This window comes from Lathamus discolor, chromosome 3 (genome assembly GCF_037157495.1).
Source record: "Lathamus discolor isolate bLatDis1 chromosome 3, bLatDis1.hap1, whole genome shotgun sequence".
NCBI classification, from domain to species: Eukaryota; Metazoa; Chordata; class Aves; order Psittaciformes; family Psittacidae; genus Lathamus; species Lathamus discolor.
Window position 1 is genome coordinate 96,123,599 of NC_088886.1, and position 20,889 is coordinate 96,144,487.

Here is a 20,889-nt window from a genome sequence, read left to right on the forward strand (position 1 = left end):
TTCCTAGGGCATACCATGTAAGAGCAAAAATACCTCTACTGGGAAATCTTAGACTTTTTATTCTTATGTAGTTATCTAAAGAATTATTTTATAGTTTTAATTACCTAAAATAAGTGATTCTAAACTTAAATCTAATACTTTGTGAGATAATTTCAAAATGGGGATCCTTAAGGCCAGTATGTAAATATATAACTCGTAGTCCCTAGACGTATCTCCCTACCTGCTACTCCATCACTGAGAAGCCCCAAAAAGTTCTCTACGAGGTCTAACTGGGTATCTGCACAGCTCTACCTACCGTATGAAGGATTATAATTAGGGTTAGGTAAACATTTCAGTAGTGAATACATTCCCCTTCTCTCCTTCTCTTTTCCCCTTCTTTTATGTCTTCTGTAGTAACAGGCTGATTTCCATAACATTTTGTATTAAAGAGCATTTTACGCTCTATTTCTGTGGATCAGTGTTGCAATATACTTAGAAGACACACTGCTTGTATTGAGTATTCATTTGAATATTTTTCTTTTAATTGGCAATTTAGCACTTTGGATGGAAAATCTACTACTTATTGATTACATTAGTGGTAGTCTATCATATAATTTTCCTTCACCACTGGGAATCTGAGAACCAGGAGACTTTGTAACAGTGCCTGACTAGTAGAAGAGTGGAATCGTTAAATTTCCGCCTTGGAAGGGCATTTTTCAAGATAGCTTGTGCAGTGATTCTCTTGTGCAGATATCTGCTTGTGCAGTGATTCTCTGTAGAGTAAATAATCATGAAACTTTAGGTTTTCATGAACATGATAGAAAATGATAACAGGTGTGTTGAGGTGACTGCAGTGTTTGGAATACTGTCAGATCAGATTTAAGCGCAAAAAAAGCTCTTCAGTTTTTCAGTTCCTGTAAGGAGTGATTATGAATTTCCTTCTGTTTTGGCTGTGGACTTAAATTGTCAGCCAACATGTGAAAGATGTAGAGAGAAAGTTTCTGTAATTACAAACTGAGGCTACAACACTTGAAGCAAATCAAAGTACAATTTAACAGCAAAGCAGCTGAGTTGAATGTGATGGAAATGGTGGCCATGCTCTGATTTTACCGTGGTTTGCTGTTGCACAAGAGGTTTTCTATTTGAAATCAAGCTTTCTAAACAACATATGTTAAACTATATTTTTTCCAAATATGTAATTATACAGTCAATCAACCATTAACAGTGTTGTTCCATATTTGGATTTTTGTATATATTCTACATCTTGCCTTGCTCATTTGTTAAGAAAGGATGCATTTGTTTTCTAAAAGTAATGGCAGGCTTCATGTCTGCATAGCCTGAATAAAAATTGTAAGGTTTTAGTTTAAATGTGTTCTGCATTTTATGGAGCCTGTCTCTGGGGTTGGAAGAAATAATATGGTCTTGGCAACAAAATATTGACCTCTGAATGTCGTTTTTCTTATTTTTACTTAACAGCTTCCCTTTGAATATTAGTTCAGTCTAAAAATCTCATGCATTAATTGAAGAGGTTAGATTTGTACCTGCTCACTTCATTAACAGCTGTTACTAATTAGTGGAGCTTAGTCATTAAGGAACCTGCTGGGGTTTGAGGAGAACAATTTATATTTTTTCATGGCATTTAAGTACAGAATACACTTGTGAGTGGAAAAGTTTCATTTGGGAGCACTTAGGTTTAGTAACATTAGCATATCTGTGGTGGGATAGACTGGAGCTGGAGTTGAATATCCTCAGAATAGGAGGCTCAGGAGACACCCAGTACTTGAGTAGGTGCTCCATGAGGGGTAATTTAGAGCAGCCTTTTGGGCTGTAGCTGTGCCTGCAGCAGGAAGAGTGGTGTGGCCTGCTCGGTGCTTGGTGAAATTGCATCATTACAAGTTCTAGCCTCAAGCAGTCTTTGGACAGCAGTTTTCATTAAGCCTCAGTATGTGGACAATATGATGTCTCATAAGAGTATGGGGAAAGAGAATTGCTTCTTCATGGGTTGTTCAGGGTATGTCAGGCTGGGCACGCATAGTGTAATCCATTTGAAAGGTAGCGGCTGCTTTCCCTAATTCATTATTTTTGTTCTGTGGAGCAGAACCATTTTCTTACCTTCGTTAATTTAGCCCCTGCTTCCCACGGGTAGTGGTACACTTTGTCTCTGTTTCTTGAGCATGTTATTCTAATAAATTCCAGTATTAATACCAGGAGCTAAGAGGGTTTTTTTAGTGTATGTCTCTGTCATGCTCCTTTGTACAAGCTCTGATGCAAGTCACCCTGTGAAGTTGTGAGGACAGAAATTTTGATTAGTTCTCTGTTGGGGAGAGATGAAAGAGGAAGCCTTCCTGCTCCCTCTCTCCCTTGAGCATCTGTGTAGGACAAGTCACACACTGCTGGGCTGACTCAAAGATTAATGTTAGCCTCTTATGAGGTTACTCTTTCTAATGGCATCTTATTTTAATGCACTGGATAAAATTATTGGGTCAGTCCTCAAACTGCTTTTGCATATTGACTTCCAGATCTGTCTGGCCATGTTGGATTTAATCTTCAAACACATCTGAATGTATACTGTTGTATAGTTCTTTGCTGATGGTATGCAAGTACTAAGTTGGTTGAGCTCTTCCTCCGAACAGTTCTGTTACATTAGAAGTTTCCTATACTTTATATTTTATAGTATTTAAAAACAATAGAATAAAAATGCACTGCAGTTTGATGCATCTGCTGGAGGAAAACTGATATTCTTTCCAGGTAGATACAGTATTCACATACCCAGTCTATACGGACATGTCTACACAAAAAAACTAACCCCCAAACACACACACAAAAAAACCCTTCCCAAACCCCACAAAAAAAAACAAAAAACAAACAAAAAAAAAAACTGCCCAAAACCAACCAAACAACCCAGAGGGTCATCTAATGTTTGAACTCACCCAGTAACTCAAAAAGTACTTGAAAACTGAGGAATTATCATTTTGTGGTTATGCCACTAACACTAACAAACGACCAGATATTTCTCTCTTGAACTTCAAAAAAACATGTTTGAAAGGATATGCCTACAGGTGGGATGGGTGAAATAGAAGTATCTAGTCATTAAAGGTTGGACTTGCTGTTCGTAACGGTCTCTTCCAATCTTAAGGTCCTTTCCAACCCTAACTACTTTATGATTCTATGATTTATTTCAATGGTGAACCAAAGAGGATTTTCTATTCCTTAGCTCTTTCAATACAACAGTAGCAACCTACAGGCACTTCATGCAAAGGACATTTGCAGAGTGATTTATTTGTGTTTTGTTGTTGAGAACTATATTTGGTATATTAACAGTACAGCATAGTTTTGAATTTATGTAATTATATGTTGGCAGATGAGGAGGACTCCTTTGCCTTGGAGGAAATATCTTTATGCACAATGTGTTTGGAAGCAGTTTTTCCCCAGAGCAGCCCCACACCTCCTGAAAATAATTTCTCGGATATAATTTTAAGAGCCTCAGAAGTAACTGATCTTCAGAAGGGATGCTTCTTAGCAGTATCATGAAGTTGTCCAAGCTGCATGAGAAGTAGGGAAACCATTCCCAATACCTTCTCAGGACCTTGCCAACAACAATTAACAAATCTGCAATCCCTTTTATCTAGTGCCAGAATTTTAACAACCCCTTGGAGTTTCTGAGATGCATTTCTAGCACTTCGCTTGTGATAGCCTCGTGATGTGTTGGGATAGTTCATTAAAACATATATTAGTGTGGTAGAACACAGAAGTAGCATCCTGATTCCCCACTGATGGCGATTCCACAGACAGAATCTTCCCCATATAATTTCTAGAGTATTCTCTTTCTAGATAAGCCTCTGTAGTATATGGGTGCTGTAGGAAGTGACAGCTTGCTGTTGTTTTTTGGCTGGAAGAGGGGCTGCTGGGGGCCACAACAAGGAGGATGAGTCCAGTGTCATCCCATAAACTGCAGAAGGATGGAGACGGAGAGTGGAGAGCACTACTGTTTCAAGAACCATTAGAAGGCACATTCTGCAACAGATAATAGAAGGTTGTTGCTAACTGAAAAATTGACCTATTTTCTGTCAAAATATTATGACATTATGGGGAAAATCCCCTTCCCCCCTGCTAAATGTGTTCCAAAACCCCTTCTGGCTAAAGGGAATGGGCTTTGACAATTATTGCAATTTTTATGGGGAACTGCAGAAACTGCTTAAAACTTCTGAAATTGTCCCTTCTCAGAAACAAATTGTGGTTGGATGAAGCCCTGTGTAGGATGGTTTAGTGTGAGGTGCCCCTGTCCATGGCAGGGGGGTTGGAACTAGATGATCTTGAGGTCCTTTCCAACCCTAATGATTCTATGATTCTATGAAAAGCCTCAGGATAACAGGATTTATGAGTGGTGAGGAGAAAGTGGATGACTGTCGTCATCTGTTCCTGTTTCTGAGGAGAAAGTGGATGACTGTCGTCATCTGTTCCTGTTTCTGAGCATGCACCCTACCACGTGAAACCACAGCCACTCGTTTCCAGCTACACAACAGCTGCCTGGGCCAGGTACAGGAGTGACATGCAGTTTCTTTGCTGGGAGTGGGGCTGTTGGCCTTACCTTCATAACTTCCCTCTCTTGCATCTCCTGACCCATTACCTTATATGCCTTGTAGAGAGCCTTCATCTGTCAGGAACTTCAGACTTGCTTCAAACCGCATGTTGGTAATTTTGATGAGAGTGTTTTAGTAAGAGCATTTCCTTGGGCATTAAACTCACATGAGCATTAGATAAGGACTGAACTGTTTTTTTTTGGCTGTCAGCTTGTTTTAGAAATTAAATGTGAAAGGAACTATATTTATATATGCTGTTGTTATGTTGCTGAGTCCTTTTCACTCATCTCTTGCTCCCACATCTTTAACCTTATTTGGAGGGAGTGTCAGATAAACTGCAGTGCTTTCCAGAATATTACGGGTTTTTGTTTGGTTGGGTTTGTGGTTTGTTTTTGTTTTGTTTTTGTTTGTTTTTTGTTGGTTTTTTTTTTTTTTGTTTGTTTTTGTGTGTGTGTGTGTGTTTTGTTTTTGTTTGTTTTTTGCTTTAAATGCATTTCAAGACTAAGGTTAAGGTTAAGAATGAACTCTTGACATCCCTGTATTCATTGGAAACTTTGCCTTCATGGATGAACTTTCACAGCAAGAATGTCTTCTCAATTTGTTACGTACTTAAAGATTTAGATCTAGAGGTTGCAAAATACACTTCCCAGATATTAAGTACAAAACCAAACAAATAAAAAAGCACCTTTAATCAGAACTATCAACAACAGCCCAAGCATGGATTCTTAACTGAAGAAGTAGTACTTTTCCTTGTCTTTGTAGTCTCTGCCAGTGTAGCAGCAGCTTGAGTTAACCTAGTGGGTAAGAATGATGTACTTAGAGATGAGAGGTTCTTCACATGCTGTATAGCACTTTAAAAGGCGAAGTACTTCCATATTTGGAAGCACTCATCTTTTAGTTTCTACAATATCTTAATTTTTTTAAAAAAGCTCCAGATACCATATTACACTCTCATGTTTGCTTTTATTAATAAATCTTCAGGGAAAACACAGTTTTTCTGATTGATTTTATAATTTAACACCTGCTTCTTAAGAAAATATTTAAAATATTTAAAAACAGAGTTAAGCCACCTCATTCATTTCTGTTGCATGCTATCATGTGATAGTAACATACACTACTGCCTGCCGTTAATTTCATTAGCATTTTAAATCAAAGATTAAGACATACTTTGTAACAGTACATTGTTTCTGGTATTCTTCCTTCTCCTTTTAAAGGTACTTTGAGTTATAATGTTACTGACTTCCTTGCCATAAGCGTGAACTTCCTTTTCAGGATTTTAGAAGGGAAATTGTTACTAAAGCAGTGTGTAAGGTTCGCAGAAATGTAATCTAAATAACGGCATTGAGAAAACAGAGGTGTCAGAACTACAGAGTTCCTGGAAAATAACCCTGGCAAATATGCCTCTGTCTCACCTGCTGAGGAAAAAGAGGTAGCTGAGCCTCCACCCCATTCAGATTTATGGCTTCTTGTCGAAGCTGACAGTACAAAACCACAATCTCACAGCAGATTTGACAGTGTTTGTATGCAGTGTGGCTGATGCTCGCTTCAGCCAAAGTCCCAGACCAGCAGCCTTACAGAGGTCTTCAATCTTTGTGATCTAAAGTAGTCATAAATCTTGTGGCTGTTTCCTAGTAGCTAAGTAATGGTACAGTAGTATATGTTACACATTACATAAGAGTTCATTGAGGTTTAAGAATTACCAAATATATTATATTGAACTTCAGAAATGTATTTAGCAGTTAAAATTTACTTAAACAGAATGAGCGGTTGTAATCAAACATCTGATCCACATTGTTCTGGAATCAACTGAGTTCTGCTGTCAACTTCAGTGCTTCGTACATTGTTGCACTGTGATGCAGATACGAAGGATTTAAAATGTCTTAGTTCTCCATGTTCAGCATGTAGAGCTGATGATGGATGGCAGTGAATAGCAGGTGATGAGTGACTGATTTTTTGGTTGCTATTGTTGCTGTACCCAAGTACTGTACATTATATCAGTCCTTCATACTTATTTAACTAGCATAGTGATTTTTAGTGCTGTTCTCTGGAAGGGCCATATTCATTCTCATTTTAAAGACTGGTCAGAGCCACAAAATGGCAACTTCTGCAAAAATTTGGTATAATCTGATAAATATTTGGTTCAGCTGCCTTCCTTGTGTCTACTGCCTGTGGCTTGTCTTCCTACTATTTTACTATTACTTTATTATCATTATACACACTAAGCTAGAAGGTTAACATATCTCATTGTAGAAAGGTAAAAAACAAAGCCATCATAAAACAAAACCATCTTTATTAAAGAAGTGACAGATTAGAGACCACCAGCAATGATGATGTCTGTTATGACAGCCAAGTCTTGTCTTACAGAATTCTTCCAGTACCTTGTTTGTGTTTTCACATGCAATTACATTAAGAAGCAACATAATACATCAGTGAGATCACTAAGGAAAGATACAATCAAATTGTGTAATGACAAATATGAAGCAGAACCTGGTGCATTCAGCAGTGACATACAGTCTAGTGCCAGAAAGCACTTCTGTTTCCTGTCCCGACTAAAACACTACAAACCTTCATTTTAGAACAATACCAAAATATGTGCCTTATAAATACCCTGTGTCTTGACTTTAAAATGTTGAATAATAAAAGAAACACTGTTTTTGTGGTGTTTGTTTTGTTTTCTGAGTTGTTTTGTTTTACTATATTGAAAGAATGCCTTAGCACCCAGTAACAGAGGCAAGATTACAGACATATACAGTACAGTAAGTGAGGAAAAAATATCCATTAGGACAGCACCATGTTAAAAAAAATTGAATAATTCTATTGAATTTTAAAGAGAGTTTTAAGTTTTCTATGTATGATTCTATTTATTATGTGGGCAGAACTTCTCGTACTTGATTGCCACTCCCTGATGTGTTATTTCATATTTTAATTAGATCCTTCTGTTAATAAAATATGTTTGCTGAGTAGATGGGTGAGGGGGAGGTTGAAGAAAGCGATTGTTTTAATTTTTTTATTGTTTTTACTCTCCTCAAAACCAAAAGAAGGAGCAGAAGAGTGAACAGCCTATTGCTTGCTGAATGTCTCTGGACACATGAATATTTAGAACTTGAAATGCAAGTATGGGGGCAGGTTGCAAAGATTGTATATGTGAGGAATTACCTATCTCAGATGATGTCACATTGTAAATACTTTTCCCTTAGAGTGGTATCATCTGTTCCAAAAGCAGTGATTTTGGTAATAAGCTCTTTATTTTTATTTCTTGTGAGCTGGTAAAACCTTTAAGGTGAACTTTCTTAATGTTCTTATGGAACACTTAAATAATTTTGATCAAATTAAATACTTTTTACAATGAAGGCTCTGAACTGATTTATTAAGGTTGCAAACTAAGATATCTTTGAGATATGTAAATGAGACTTACCAAGTGATACCACTCAGGTCCTGCTCTTTCTACCTTATCTTTAGTCCTGTCTAAATTCTTTAAATCTAAGTGGTAGCAGTGAGCTGGGACTATCCCTCATATCACTGGGGAAAAAAACACTGCGGTATCCCAGCATTGCCAAACCTGAGGAGGAGATATATAATGTTTTCTCTGACACAAATGGTTAAAGACTCGCAGGAGATGGTTTCTCTGTGTTCGCTATCTCGGTTTTCATTTCTGAGGCATCTACTGAAATAAACTAAGAATGAAATGCCACCTGCTCTGACCAGATGGTAAGTTTGTGGGACTTTGAGATGCTGAAGCTGCATGAGTGTGTTATGCAAACAGGGATGGAGGTGATCACTTTTACTCCCAGTCTTACTCCTTCAGCATAAATATCACATAATGGTTCAAGAGCTCATTACATGTATACACAGGTTATTAAATACTCTAGATTTTGTTCAGTGAATCTAGTCAGTTATACATCACCATAGCTATTGGTGTATGTGGTCTGGTCTCTGTTACATATACTTTATAAAATTCCTGGGTAAGAGAATTTCATTCTACTTAGATCAACTTTCAAACTTTAGAACCTCATACTGGTTTTGACTCATGGGGTGTTTAGCCACTCTATCTCATACCTGATAGCTGCCAAAAGTGGATGCCCTGAGATAAGTAAGTAAAAGACAAGTAGATGTGGAACTTCCCATATACTTTCTGATCATGCAGCTGGTTCAGATGGTGTTGTTTGTGTGTTCATTTTGTATCAATAAATTTTGTTGGTTATTTCTTCCTGAATTAGTGCAGTTTTCCCTTGAGCTGTCTTCTCTTTATCTAGGAGTCTACTGCTACTGACTAGTCTTTGGACACCCTAACAGTTTTAAGCAAAACTGGTAGATGCTATTGTTAATTATCAAACTGTTCTTTTCTGAGTTCCTTTTGAATTCTTGACTGAGTAGAAGGTAATCCTGGAAATGTGATAATTTATCCATTTTTTCCTTATACTCCTTGGAAGTGCTTTAATTTCAGGGAGGTCCTTCAGGTTCCTCCAAAAATAAGGGCCACAGTATGGGAATCTCTCTATTTTTTTCCATGGTCAGCACTGACACAAATGATTGGTTTTCCATTGCATCTTTGAGAGCTTCGCTTGTGTTTTGGTTGTCAGCTGGCAAGTGGATCATCAGATAGTATTTGTGTTCCTACAGTTTATCTAATAGTATTTATGATCCTTATGTGTTTGAAGAAAGATCTGTGAGAAGCTCTGAGTCCTCCTGATAATTTTTCTTTTAATTAATTTTTTTGTATACCTTTGGTTTAATTTCATGATTTTTTTTTAATCCAATGTGGATTTTTTCAGTTGATTACAGCTTCAACTTTCTGAGTTCAAATACTTCAAAGAGGATTCCTTATCCTGGTTAGCTATGCTGGTTTCATTCTGCCTTTCAGGGTTGCTGCTGGTGAGACTCTTCATCATTAGAATTTTGAATCACACTTGGTATCTCAGTCTGCTATAATGTGAGGTTGCAACTTTTATGGGACCTCTAACTAGCAGGTCCATGAAACATTGCTTGATATAATCAATTTTTATCTGTAAATTCTGCCCTATATTTTCCTGTTTTCCACAAAAAGGGCAAAGAAATTTTACCCTGTGCTGTTTCATTAGTGTGCACCAAAATACTGGAAAAATGTCTGGGAGACTGTTAGAAATTAACTTTTCCTGCTTATTTTAGACCTCAGATTCTCTGCCACAAATTTTCGTTTAACTGTGCTTTCTATGAGACACGATGGATCCCACCATACAAATAACCTAATAGTCATAGGCTGCAGCTGCCTTTGGTCTTCGGTCAGTTTCTGCTTGCAGTGTCTGAGACGAGAAGGGTTGCTACAACCAGTCCTTTGACGTGTTCCATGGTTCTTGTTATTTCTGTACAGAGAAAGGAAAAAGAAATTACATGAGAAGAGATGTAGCTGCAATGCCTAAAAGTAACCAGCACTTAGATAGGGATGATTTACCTGTCGCATGGTTACTTTAATATTCCTGTATGATTTTATAAAGACAAGATAATTTTAATTGTTTACTGGAATGCTCAAAAGGATGTGTAACTCATTTCATACCCTTTCAAGACATGATACTCTCCTTCTCTCCATCCTTAAAGAACTCCTTAAACTCTCTAAACTAGAAGTAAAATTACCTCATGGTGATATCTTTTCTTCAATTATTTTTTTTTTTTTCCTACACATGAAGTTATGAAGTTGCTAATCCAGTCTTTTATCTTGTATTCACCATTATAATGTCAAGATTGAATAATCTGCCTTTATCTCCAGGGTGACGGCTGTGTAGAAACTTCAAAAGGAATAGTTTTGCCAGCATCTAAAGGCCCTTGTTAATTACTATATCTCGAAGTAAAGTGAAATAAAGCAGGATGAAAAATTATATTTCTCTTTGACAGCCTTGTAAAAATATCAGTGATGAAGCAGGACATTTTAAGTACTTTAAGGATGCATTTAAATGAGATCAAGACCATTCTGATCATAGTGCTGGTTAATCTCTACAAGATACATTATAGAAAGACGTGTGTATGACACTGATGGTTTAGAAAGCTCATAATTAGAAATTAAATATTTTGCTTCTATTTCCCTATTGAAATTGGCTGAGATGAGTTGGTAATGGTGTCAATTTAGTTTGCAGAAGTGTTTGTATTGTTATGTCTTCCAGACACAAATTAACTGGCTTCCTTCCATTTTCATGGACTTTTTGTATCTCATATTCCACTTTTACAGTGTTTTCAGTACTGATGGCTTTACATGACCTAATTCATGTAAAGCCAGATTGTATATATTAATATGACCTGTAACAAACACTGTGTAATCAGCAGAGAATACTAATAGCAGATTAACTATATGTTTTGCAGGGTTGGAGCTTGAGGTGATAGTTCTGTGTTGTGTGTAGGTGTGCTTACACATTGTTTCTGGAGAGTCAGAGGCGGAGTGAAACTGCCTGAATCAATTAATGAAGTGATACTTGCCCCATAGGTTAAGAGTGCCATGTGAAGGAAGTCCTCAGATCAAACACACAGAGTTTAGGCCAGTCAGCAAAAGCTGTGGATCCCTTTTCTTTTAAAGAGCTGTTGCAGCAGTAGTTGTCTGTGAAAATCCATGAAAGGTTAATGCAAGTAAGCAACCAATTAATCTCTTGTTAATACCAAGTTGAAAGTAAATACTTAATATAGACTCATGATAAATAAAAACAGGCCCAGGTTTTCATAAAATATACAGCATTTCCTGATTTGGGTTGTTTGTTTTTTTTTTTTTGTTTTTTTTTTAATCTGGTTTAATATGATACACAACTATTTATATTGTGAAATACACACTAGAAGCCACAGTGGATAAATGAGGAAACTGAATGGATGTTGGGTCTAGAAACACCATTTGTTTCATTACTTATAGCTACTTGTGGAATGGTAGGTTTGTGAATTTAACATTACATCAACAATGGCTTCAAGTGATACCTAAACAATTGTTACACCAGACTACTGACCCTTGCTCCAACATTCTAGTAGTAGTATAAAGGGCTTACTCTAACTGTAGAGGCTTTGGCTGGGTAAGAGGAAAAACTCCGCTCTTGGTCATCTTCATTTTCCAAAAGTAGTTTCCCTGCAGGAGCTATTACATAACTGTTCAGGAGAAGAGAATTCTCATGATATGACCAGTTCTTCCTGCTAACACCCATTTTCAGCAGTACTGTTCACCACAAGTGTTTGTGCTGCATTAATTCATTATGACATCTCTAACACCAAGCAAAAAACCTAATGCCTCCCTCATCCCCTCAAAAAAACCCCAACACTGACAAGCCAAAATCCACAAAACAGAACAAGCAAAACCCAACAAAAACAATACAACAGAAAAGAAAAGCTAGAATATTAAAGTGAGATAGTACTCCTTCCTGGGAATGCTAAATCAACAAATGTAACATTCTTGTTAGCATAACCTTGTAATTGTCTCATCCGCAAGGAAATTGCACCTAAAATCTCTACCCCAGGCTTTCAGTCCAAGTCTCTCTCTCCCCATATAACAGACAGGAATGCAAGGTGTGTTACTTTCTCCATGTGTATAACTTTCCTCATTCCTTATGTAAGAGACTGACATGTAAAGTGGAAGTTCAGTTACTGGGTAATTGTGTTTAAATGGGGGTCATAGGGCTTTTAATAAAGGGACAATTTGAGGGAATTACCAAGGTGCCATCAAGAAATCACCATGGTTCAAATGAGGCAGGTGTGGTAACAGGCGCATGGCAGTGCTTTCTCCTTTCAGAAAGGAAATGTCTCCATTAGTGTGAGAGTTTGTAAAATTTACCAGGTTGGATTTCCATGTTGAATACAATGTGATCTGTGGGGTATGTCTCAGTAATATCTGAAACTGAGAATCTCATGTTCTCCTTTAGGTTGAGATGAGGTTATTGAGTTGAAGTTGTTATTACTAGGTTCTTTTTCCAAAAAAAAAAAAAAAAAAAAAAAAAAAGGTTAGAAAGTTTAAATGAGGTACAACCCAAAGTAGTAGTGCCTGAGTAGCTTTCAAAAGTGAAACTTTGTACCTGCAGGACACCAGCTTTGTAGTGCAAATGCCCTTTCTGAAAGTAGATACGGAAAATGAAATCACTTGCTATGTCCACAGTGGTGTCATTACACTGAGAATTTTGTAAAGCTGCTAGTCCTCAGATTAAGCTGTATGAAGTCAGTGTGAGTATATCTGTGCTTACCTCCAGTCGAAGGGGTGCCTGCTGTATTTCCAAGCATGGTTATGGTTGGAAGCATTTTAAGTGGACATATATTAAGTTTTCTGTTATTACAACAATTGTCATAATATGCACAATAACATATCAGCCACAAATCTGAAAACACTGTGAAATTTTGTGCATCCAAAACTCATTTAGCCAGCAATTATTTCTTTTCTGTAGAACTGGCAGGAAGAGAGATCAGCACGTGATGAAGTAGGCACAGCAGCTGGGACACACAGGCTCAGTCCCAGGAATGGGGATGCAATAGTATTCTTAGCACTTTGTATTGCTCTACTAAAAATCACAATAGAAACAGATTGCTGGATTCTTGTATGATAGCAGACAGAAAGTATAGTGCTGGCTTAATTGTTGTAAAAGACAACATTCTTACACAGGCAAGGAACATGATAGTTTTTGTACCGGCAGTTAACATTTCTCTGTGTGAATGTTTTAATAGTAAAAAGTGTCCTTAGTATGTCTTCAATTATTTTAATATTTAACATGTCTGGTATCCTGTACTTTCTTGAACCAGAATATAGTCTAGTTGTTGCTGAGCACTTCAATGTATTACTACTGCAAAACTTGCAGTAGTTACTTAACCAGACTTCTGTGCACCCAGCTTTTCTTGGATGAAATTACTTTATCTAATTCTAGAGAGAAGGAAAAAGTATTCCAGCACCTTTTCTGGGATCTCATTTACACTTTAAATTAATGAAGCAGAATATAAGCAATTACTGAGTGCAAATCTGAGAGGGATAGTGAGTGAAGCATAAGAAACAATCAAATAATACGAATGGAAGCAACTCTCAGAGTTTTCTTAGAGCTATGCTGCATTTCAAGAAAAGTCTGTGAGTTTTCAATAGCTGCTGGTACAGGTAATCTGAAACAGGAAGCACAAACAACACCACACAGTCACTCTAGAGTTCTTCCAGGTTTCAGGTGGCTTAGCGGAAGTTCTTAGGGATGTATCTGCTTGTTCTGTGGTCCTCTGTAAAATTATATCTGCTGTAAATATCTGGACACCTCATAAAAACAAAGAAGAAGACTGTTTATTGTTCTCTTCTCCATCCCTTTGACTGTGGGAATTGATTCATAGTTTTAATTAGCCGGCTTTCCTTCACAAAAAAAAAAAAAAAAAAAAAAACAAACCACAAAAAAAAACTCTTCTAAGAAGCAAGAAATATAAATATTTTAAAAGATGCTTTTTTGCTAGGTGCATCCTCTGGTTTCTAAATAGTGTTTTTTAGAAATGTTTATTGCTAGCTAGTAGAGAAATTTAAAATGTAAAATTAGTGAGGGAGCCTGTTTCTGTGTGTATGTGTATGCTCTGTGTGTATGTGTATGCCCTGTGTATACATGAATGCTCTGTCAGGGAAGCACAGATTCCTTCAAAATCAGTGCCATTCTTTTTTTTAAGCATCTCAGGAGAAGCTCTCTGTAGAGAGGTCTATGTATTTAGAGTCTAAATGTATGACAACCAGTTGTCAGCTCATTTTTGCTCATCTATTATCAGAAAATCTGTTGCAGGATTATTGTTCATCTTGAACAGTTCAGCAAAAAATTATCATACTGGCAAGTATCATCCTGGATATTCAAATGCTCAAATGTCTGTCGTAGTAATTAACTCAGAGTAATTAGATCAGCTCCACAGGACTGGCTATATATTAATTTAGTCTATGGATACCCAAATCCAGCAAAAGTTACGTGTAACCCACTGAAGTCGCTGTAATAGAAGTTATAAATATATCCTTAAGAGCTTTTTTGGATTAGGGCCTAAATACCTTTTCTTTTCAAAGAAAATGCTGTTCAGGTCCTGGCTCTTGGATATCCTTGCTCATAAAAATAAATGTTGCAGCTTGAGTATGTGAATAATGAGGAGGTCACTACTTCCAGCTATTTGTGAAGCTGGGTCTTTCCACTTGTCTAAGCATGTATGACTTAGGTCAGGAAATACATGAGGAGCTGGGAGGCTGGGGATAACTTAGGTCCATGAGGTACGAGCTGGTGGAAAGAACAGGCTGCATTGCTTCACAGAAAAATACTGACCAACTATGTGAACACAAGGTTTAGGTAAAGACAAGGTATTGTAGAGTAACTGTTTTAAGTCCCCCACCTCCCCCCCCCCCCCTTTTTTTTTTTTCTGAAGTCTTGTTTCAAGCCTTTCTTGGAAGTACTTCCATTTCCTGAAAGAAAACACTTTAAACTTGCTCAGGATTAGCTATTCTAGAAACTAAAACCCAGCAATATAAAATAAAAATTAACACCTTCCCTCTGCCTTCCTCCCCCTGCTTCTTGAAAGCAATACAATGGGTATGATGCTATCAGAGGTAAGGATGAGTATCCCACTCTGATTAAAGACAGTGCAGAAGAGGGTAGGTAGTAGCTAACGGCAAAATATTATGTGGATTACAGATAGTTGAGAAACTTGAGATTTCTGTTGTGCTTACAGGTGTTATTCTTGACATTTTTCTCTTTTTCCTCCTAATCCTCTCCTTTTTTTATGTACATGTCAGAAGAATTTAATGTGGACTCTAAAAAGCAAGTGCTTGGGAACTCTGGAAATTTATTTTTAGAGCTCTATATTATGAAACCTGATTGGTATGTACAAGGGCCTCTACCTAGATTGTTGTCACTGTTGATCACAGCACCCTTGCAGTAGGATTAAAGTATAACATGTACAGTGGACTGTTTTTGAAGTGTATTGTGTCTCAAACATTTTAAATGTAATTCATTAAAAGTAGTTGCTTTGCCTGCAAGACAGTGTATATATAACGTGTCTCCTGTTTCCTTCAACTTATTTGAATTTATCCTTTTTGTTAAAGTCAGTCATGTCTTCTACCTACATAACATTCTATTAAGCAATTCTGTTGGTCTGCCAGCCCTCCTCTTGTTCTTGTTCTTGTGCTTGTCCTTCTTTCATATTTGCCTTGTTTGCAATCGGTTTCATTACAAAGTTCTGTATGATCGCTACTTTCCTCTTGTACTAACACTACAGGATACCCTGCTCCAAAGGCAGGGATTTCATCACCTGTAATAATGTCTTTGAGTAACATCCCTGAAAATTCCTAGCTGTACAAGTTGGAACATTACAATTTTCTGATAATATTTAGGATGGAACGTAATGAAAAGCTCTTGTTATGGGGGAAGTGCTAGCATGACTAAATCCGGATTTAAGAGTGTTCTGCAGCAGTACTAGAATCAAAACTAATGGCTGTGCTCAGCTTGAACTGGAGGCACAGTGCTGTCAAGATGTCGCTCCTGTATTCATGATTCAGCTAGCAAAGCTCTATCCTAAAGAGCTGGCACTACTGGATCTATGGCAGCTGTTGCAATGCATAATTCATGCAGCCCTGGGATACAGTTTCAAACACTCTGTGTTAGTGCATGTAGGAAGCCTGCAAAATGGGCACTTTTTTCAACAGTCAGATATTTATGATTAACTAACTTCATAATGGCATACACATTTCTGCAAAATAGGGTGAAGAGAGGAAGGATTCCCAAATAGGTTGTAATTGAGAAATTCCACTGGAAATTAATGTAATTTTCATTCTCTCCAAATCAGCAAAGGAAAGATGAATTAATGTTTGTTTAAGCATAAAAACCAAAGTGAATAAAGAAGGAAACTTCTAGTTGGCTATTTTAGGTTTTAAGTGTGTCAAAAAAAGCTAAAAGAGGAAGTAAAAATTTTATCAACGTTTGGGGTGTGTGACTGGAGGGATGCTTTTGAAGCAAGATGGTAGGTGAAGATGATTTCTCAAGGAAACACATTAGTTGGCAAGGTATGTAATATTTATGTTGAGAAATGTTTTCCTGGCAGGTTGAAGAAAACAAAAATGGCAGTTTAATACTGCTTCCTTTTCTGTGAGCTGATAGCCTTTGTCATATAATAGGAAGAGGGTCTTGTCCTTTAGCTGTGACTTTGATTCCCACAAAGAGAGATGTTACTGGAACAGGCACTTAGTGTTCAGGTGTATCCTAACCTGCATGTGTTTGATTAGCTGAAAGCAAGCTCCCATAATAAGAAATTGTCCAGGAGTAATTTTTGCAAAGAAGTTATGTAAAAGGACAAAAGCTGATTTAAATAATCGTTCTGCCTGTTGTGCTGTGCATTTGGCTTTCTTTTAGCAGTACTGTGCAGCAGTAGGAGAGAACCTCTGGGTAGGGTAGTAATTGCGCTCTGTGTACTTCTTTCTGGTTTTGTTTGTTTATTTTTTGTTGAAGCGTCTAGGAAAAATATAAACCACAGCTGTTTGAAAGATCCAAATTTAAAAATCTAATCTCTCTGACCTTAAACTTCATTCCTGCAGTGCATGTGTTTTTATATGGCTATCCCTCGTTGCATATGAATTATGTAAATTACTTGAATTATATTCCCAATGCCCACAGTGGAAAACCTGCTTCATGTGTGAAATTTAACAGATGAGAAGTAGAAATTGATTTTGAAATTTAGATCCTACTCCACCAGTTTTAGCAGTTGAATTAAATTAGTGAAGTTTTATGAATTTCAAGTAGCTGAAAACTTGAAGTAGTATCTGTATCTTTATAGATAGACATCTAAATGTACTCTTAAGTATAATGCAATTTCAGGCCCTTTTTTTTTTTTAAATACTTTGAATTTAATTAAAAGATGCAAACAAATCCCTCTTAGCCTAACAAAAAAAGGATTTGACTATGTCTGAAATGCGTTTTTTTAATTTTATTTTTTATTCTTTTTTTTTTAAGTTAGAGACATTTAAGAGACACGAAGCTTGTTAGGCGTTATTTCATTCATTCTTTACAACATAGAAAACCATGAATAAGGACAGCATCCCAACCTTAACTTACATTTCTTTTTATCCACTAAAGACACTCTATTTAACACTATTATTGCAGGACACTTTTTTTCCTCTGTCATGTATGTGCTACCCTACCTTTAAAAGAATGAAATGGTGTCTGTGAGAACTTGTGTGGAAGACATAGAATGAAATCAGCTAACAAAACAGTATGTGTGTTGCAGTAAACTCATGTTCTTCCTGATGGCAACAATTCTTTCTACACTTTTGTAATTAGATTGTTTCTTTAAAGACAGGCAGCCCAGTTGTGAAAGATTCTTTTTTCCACAGGTATATGTAACTTGTGGAACTAATAACCAGGTCTGTCAGGGAAATGTTTATTGCTGCTTGTAATTTCAGCAAGCTCTGACTGGCTTTTCTAGTAGATATCTTTTAAATAATGGTTATGAAAAGCCTGGAGAAATATTTTGAGGACCGCAGAGGCTCTGATAAACACGCTCCCCAGTCAGAGAATGATAGCTAATAGGCTTGCACTGAAATGTGCTGTTCCGAATCTGGCTGATGATTGCTGCTGTTTCGCTCCCTCTGGATTGTGAAACAAAGAAATTATGCATCAAATCGAATAGCTGCAATTTTGCCACACAAAAAGACAAATATGTGTAATACATGTCTGCTGTAACTAATTTATGTATACATATCTAATTTGTTTATTAGTAGCTTGACATTTACACATTTAAACAAAAGCTAATTTGGTATGTAGAAAATCACAAGGGAGATGGTGGACTGCATTTAAAGCACAACCCTTCCCCCCCTCTGAAACAAACTAAAGCCAAAATGAGTGGAGGACCTGGCTTGAAGAATATATAATTTTTTTTTTTTTATTAGTTTTATAAGGCAGTTTGGGGTAATTCTTTACTCTTTCCCATAACTCTTACTGACAAGTGTATAGTTCCTTTGCTTACAGAGACTGGACACTGTTGAGTACTGTCTGCCCCATTTATATGAGTAGATTTGCCTTAATTGATGATACTCGAGCTGGGTGTGTAACAGATAATTTAGAGTGGAAAACTGTTCTGCAGACAATAATTCCTAGTTAATAGATGGAATCTTATTAATGATTATGAATGAATAATGACATGCATTTTTGGAGCCACAGAAAAACATTACCTAGCTGAAGATTCACTTAAAATAAGTAAGGCACTCCCCACCACTGTGGAAAAGTAAGGGCCTCTTGTCATGTTATAGGCTTGAGTGATGCTTAAATGAGCCAGAACAAAGGATCTATTTGGAAAGAAGTTACATTAGGATTTGGTCCAGTTATTTCATATGTGTCCCCTTTTGTTGTCAGCTGCAGAAGGCTATCCCATAATGGGTGGCCTTGTCAAAGACTATTTAGGTATAATGGAAAGAGTCTCCTAGTGAAAATGCAAGTAAATTTTTCAGCTACCTACAACAATGATCTGAAATGCTTGTGGGGAGTTGAAACCAGAGCAGCTTGTTTATTTATTATGAAGGGCTTGGAACAATTTTGCAGTGTAGTTCTGACCTTTTCATATACAGAACTAAGTGGTAAGGGAAATTGGGTTTCCTGTCAGCTCTTACAGTCTGCTATTTCTCTCCTTTTTCTTCTGGTCAATACTTGGCTTTTCTCTAAAGCCTTGCTGGGGATATTGTTATTTCAGTTAGACCATAAAGACCCTCACCTGCCACTGCCAACATGTTTCCTAGCAGAAATAGGTTAGCTCAAATGACAGGATCCAGGCAAAAGTTCAGCTTTAATGTCTGATGCCTTATAAAAAAACTAGCAGCATGCAATACATGGCTAAGCTGCACTTCATGTCAATATGCACTTTATTCAAGGTTTGCTTTCTCCTTTTCTTAGAAACCATTTTAAATGCAGAGATATAATAGAACTTCTTTTTCTTGTGAAGAAAATATATTTCTGGCTTGTTTTAGAATGAGATGACAGGAAAGGGCAGAAGTATAGGTTGATGACAGGGAAAATATTAGAAGTGAAAAAGATCGATTAAGCACATCAGTCTGATTCTTGAAATTGATTTAATTTAGGCTAATTTCAGAGCCAGAAGGGGATATTATTTATTGGGACTGATTTGTGGGAGCACAGAAAATAAGCAAGCTCCTCTGTGCCACCTTAACTAATAAAATTCTTAGGAGTTGAAATATCAAAAGTAGAATTGTTTTAAAATTCTGAGTAAAAGGGGTTGTGTCATGTAAAATGATTTATGGGTCCAGTGGTCATTCCTTGGGGTGGAAATTAAGGCATAGCTTCAAGACTCTGATTAAAACTGTTATGTAAGAAAATAAAATTAATATATACACAAAGGTGCACCCTTGGAAGTGCTGATGGTTTCTATGAAAGTTATGATCTGCATCTCTCCATCCCTGCATCTGTGACACTAATTAAGGAGACTTACTCACCATGGAGGCCTTTTTAATACTAATGCTGGAAAAAAAAAGGGCTAAATCGCATAGTCTTCTATATCCTGAATTTATTCAAGAAAAATCTTTGGGGAAAAAATATGAAAGAAAAGATATGTGGGAGGCTGGAATGTCAGTGTATCAGAAGACTTCACATGAAGAAAAGATGGAGAATTCTAGCATGATTTTGGGAAAAAAAAACATCTGTGGGACCAAAGACTGACAATTTTTTTTTTGTCTCTACAAATTCATGTTTTGGGAAGAACATAGCATTTTGTTATTTCTTAGAAAGGTATTGTAAGGAGTCCTAACTTGAGGAACATGGACTTAGGAAAGTTTCTACGTAGATAAATTGTGGAAAAAAAAAAAAAAATCTTTCCTATAGACCATATTCAGCCCATAGATTATGACAGGTAGAAAAGGGTAAGAGACAGTCTGACAACTAGTATGCTATGCTACGCAAAACTGCTATGTTCATTGCAAATCAGAAATGCAGATGTCAGGATGTAGAGAACAATGCATCTCTCTGGAAGCTGTGTTTTGGCAGAGCTGAAGCATTGGTTCTATGGACAAATCTAAGAAATTTAAATCCAGTGCTAGTAAATAAAAAACAAGCCGTGCAAATTTAGTGGATCAGGGAATGGGTGTGAGGAGCAGAAGAAACAGCTTTGATGCAGTTGCATCAGGGACCTGCCTAAACTGGTGGTGCCAGTGTAGCATGTTCATGTGGCTGTATTTTGTGATTGTTGCTCAGTGTGACTGTGACTTCTTATTTTATGCTTTAAGCTTTTTTCCTTAAAAATAATTTAGATGAGAAGAAGAGCTCTGTTTCTGCCTTTTCAAGGCCAGCTTAGACAGAGCCTTGTGTGACATGGTTTAGGGTGAAGTGTCCCTGCCCATGGCAGGGGGGTTGGAACTAGATGATCTTAA

The 20,889-nt window shown here is 37.0% G+C and overlaps 1 long non-coding RNA gene across 2 annotated transcripts in view; it reads left to right on the forward strand.

The window, feature by feature from the left end:
• LOC136011136 (uncharacterized) overlaps positions 1 to 20,889 on the forward strand; it is a 356,477-nt gene that overhangs the window by 91,284 nt on the left and 244,304 nt on the right. The gene's annotated exons all lie outside the window — the stretch shown is intronic.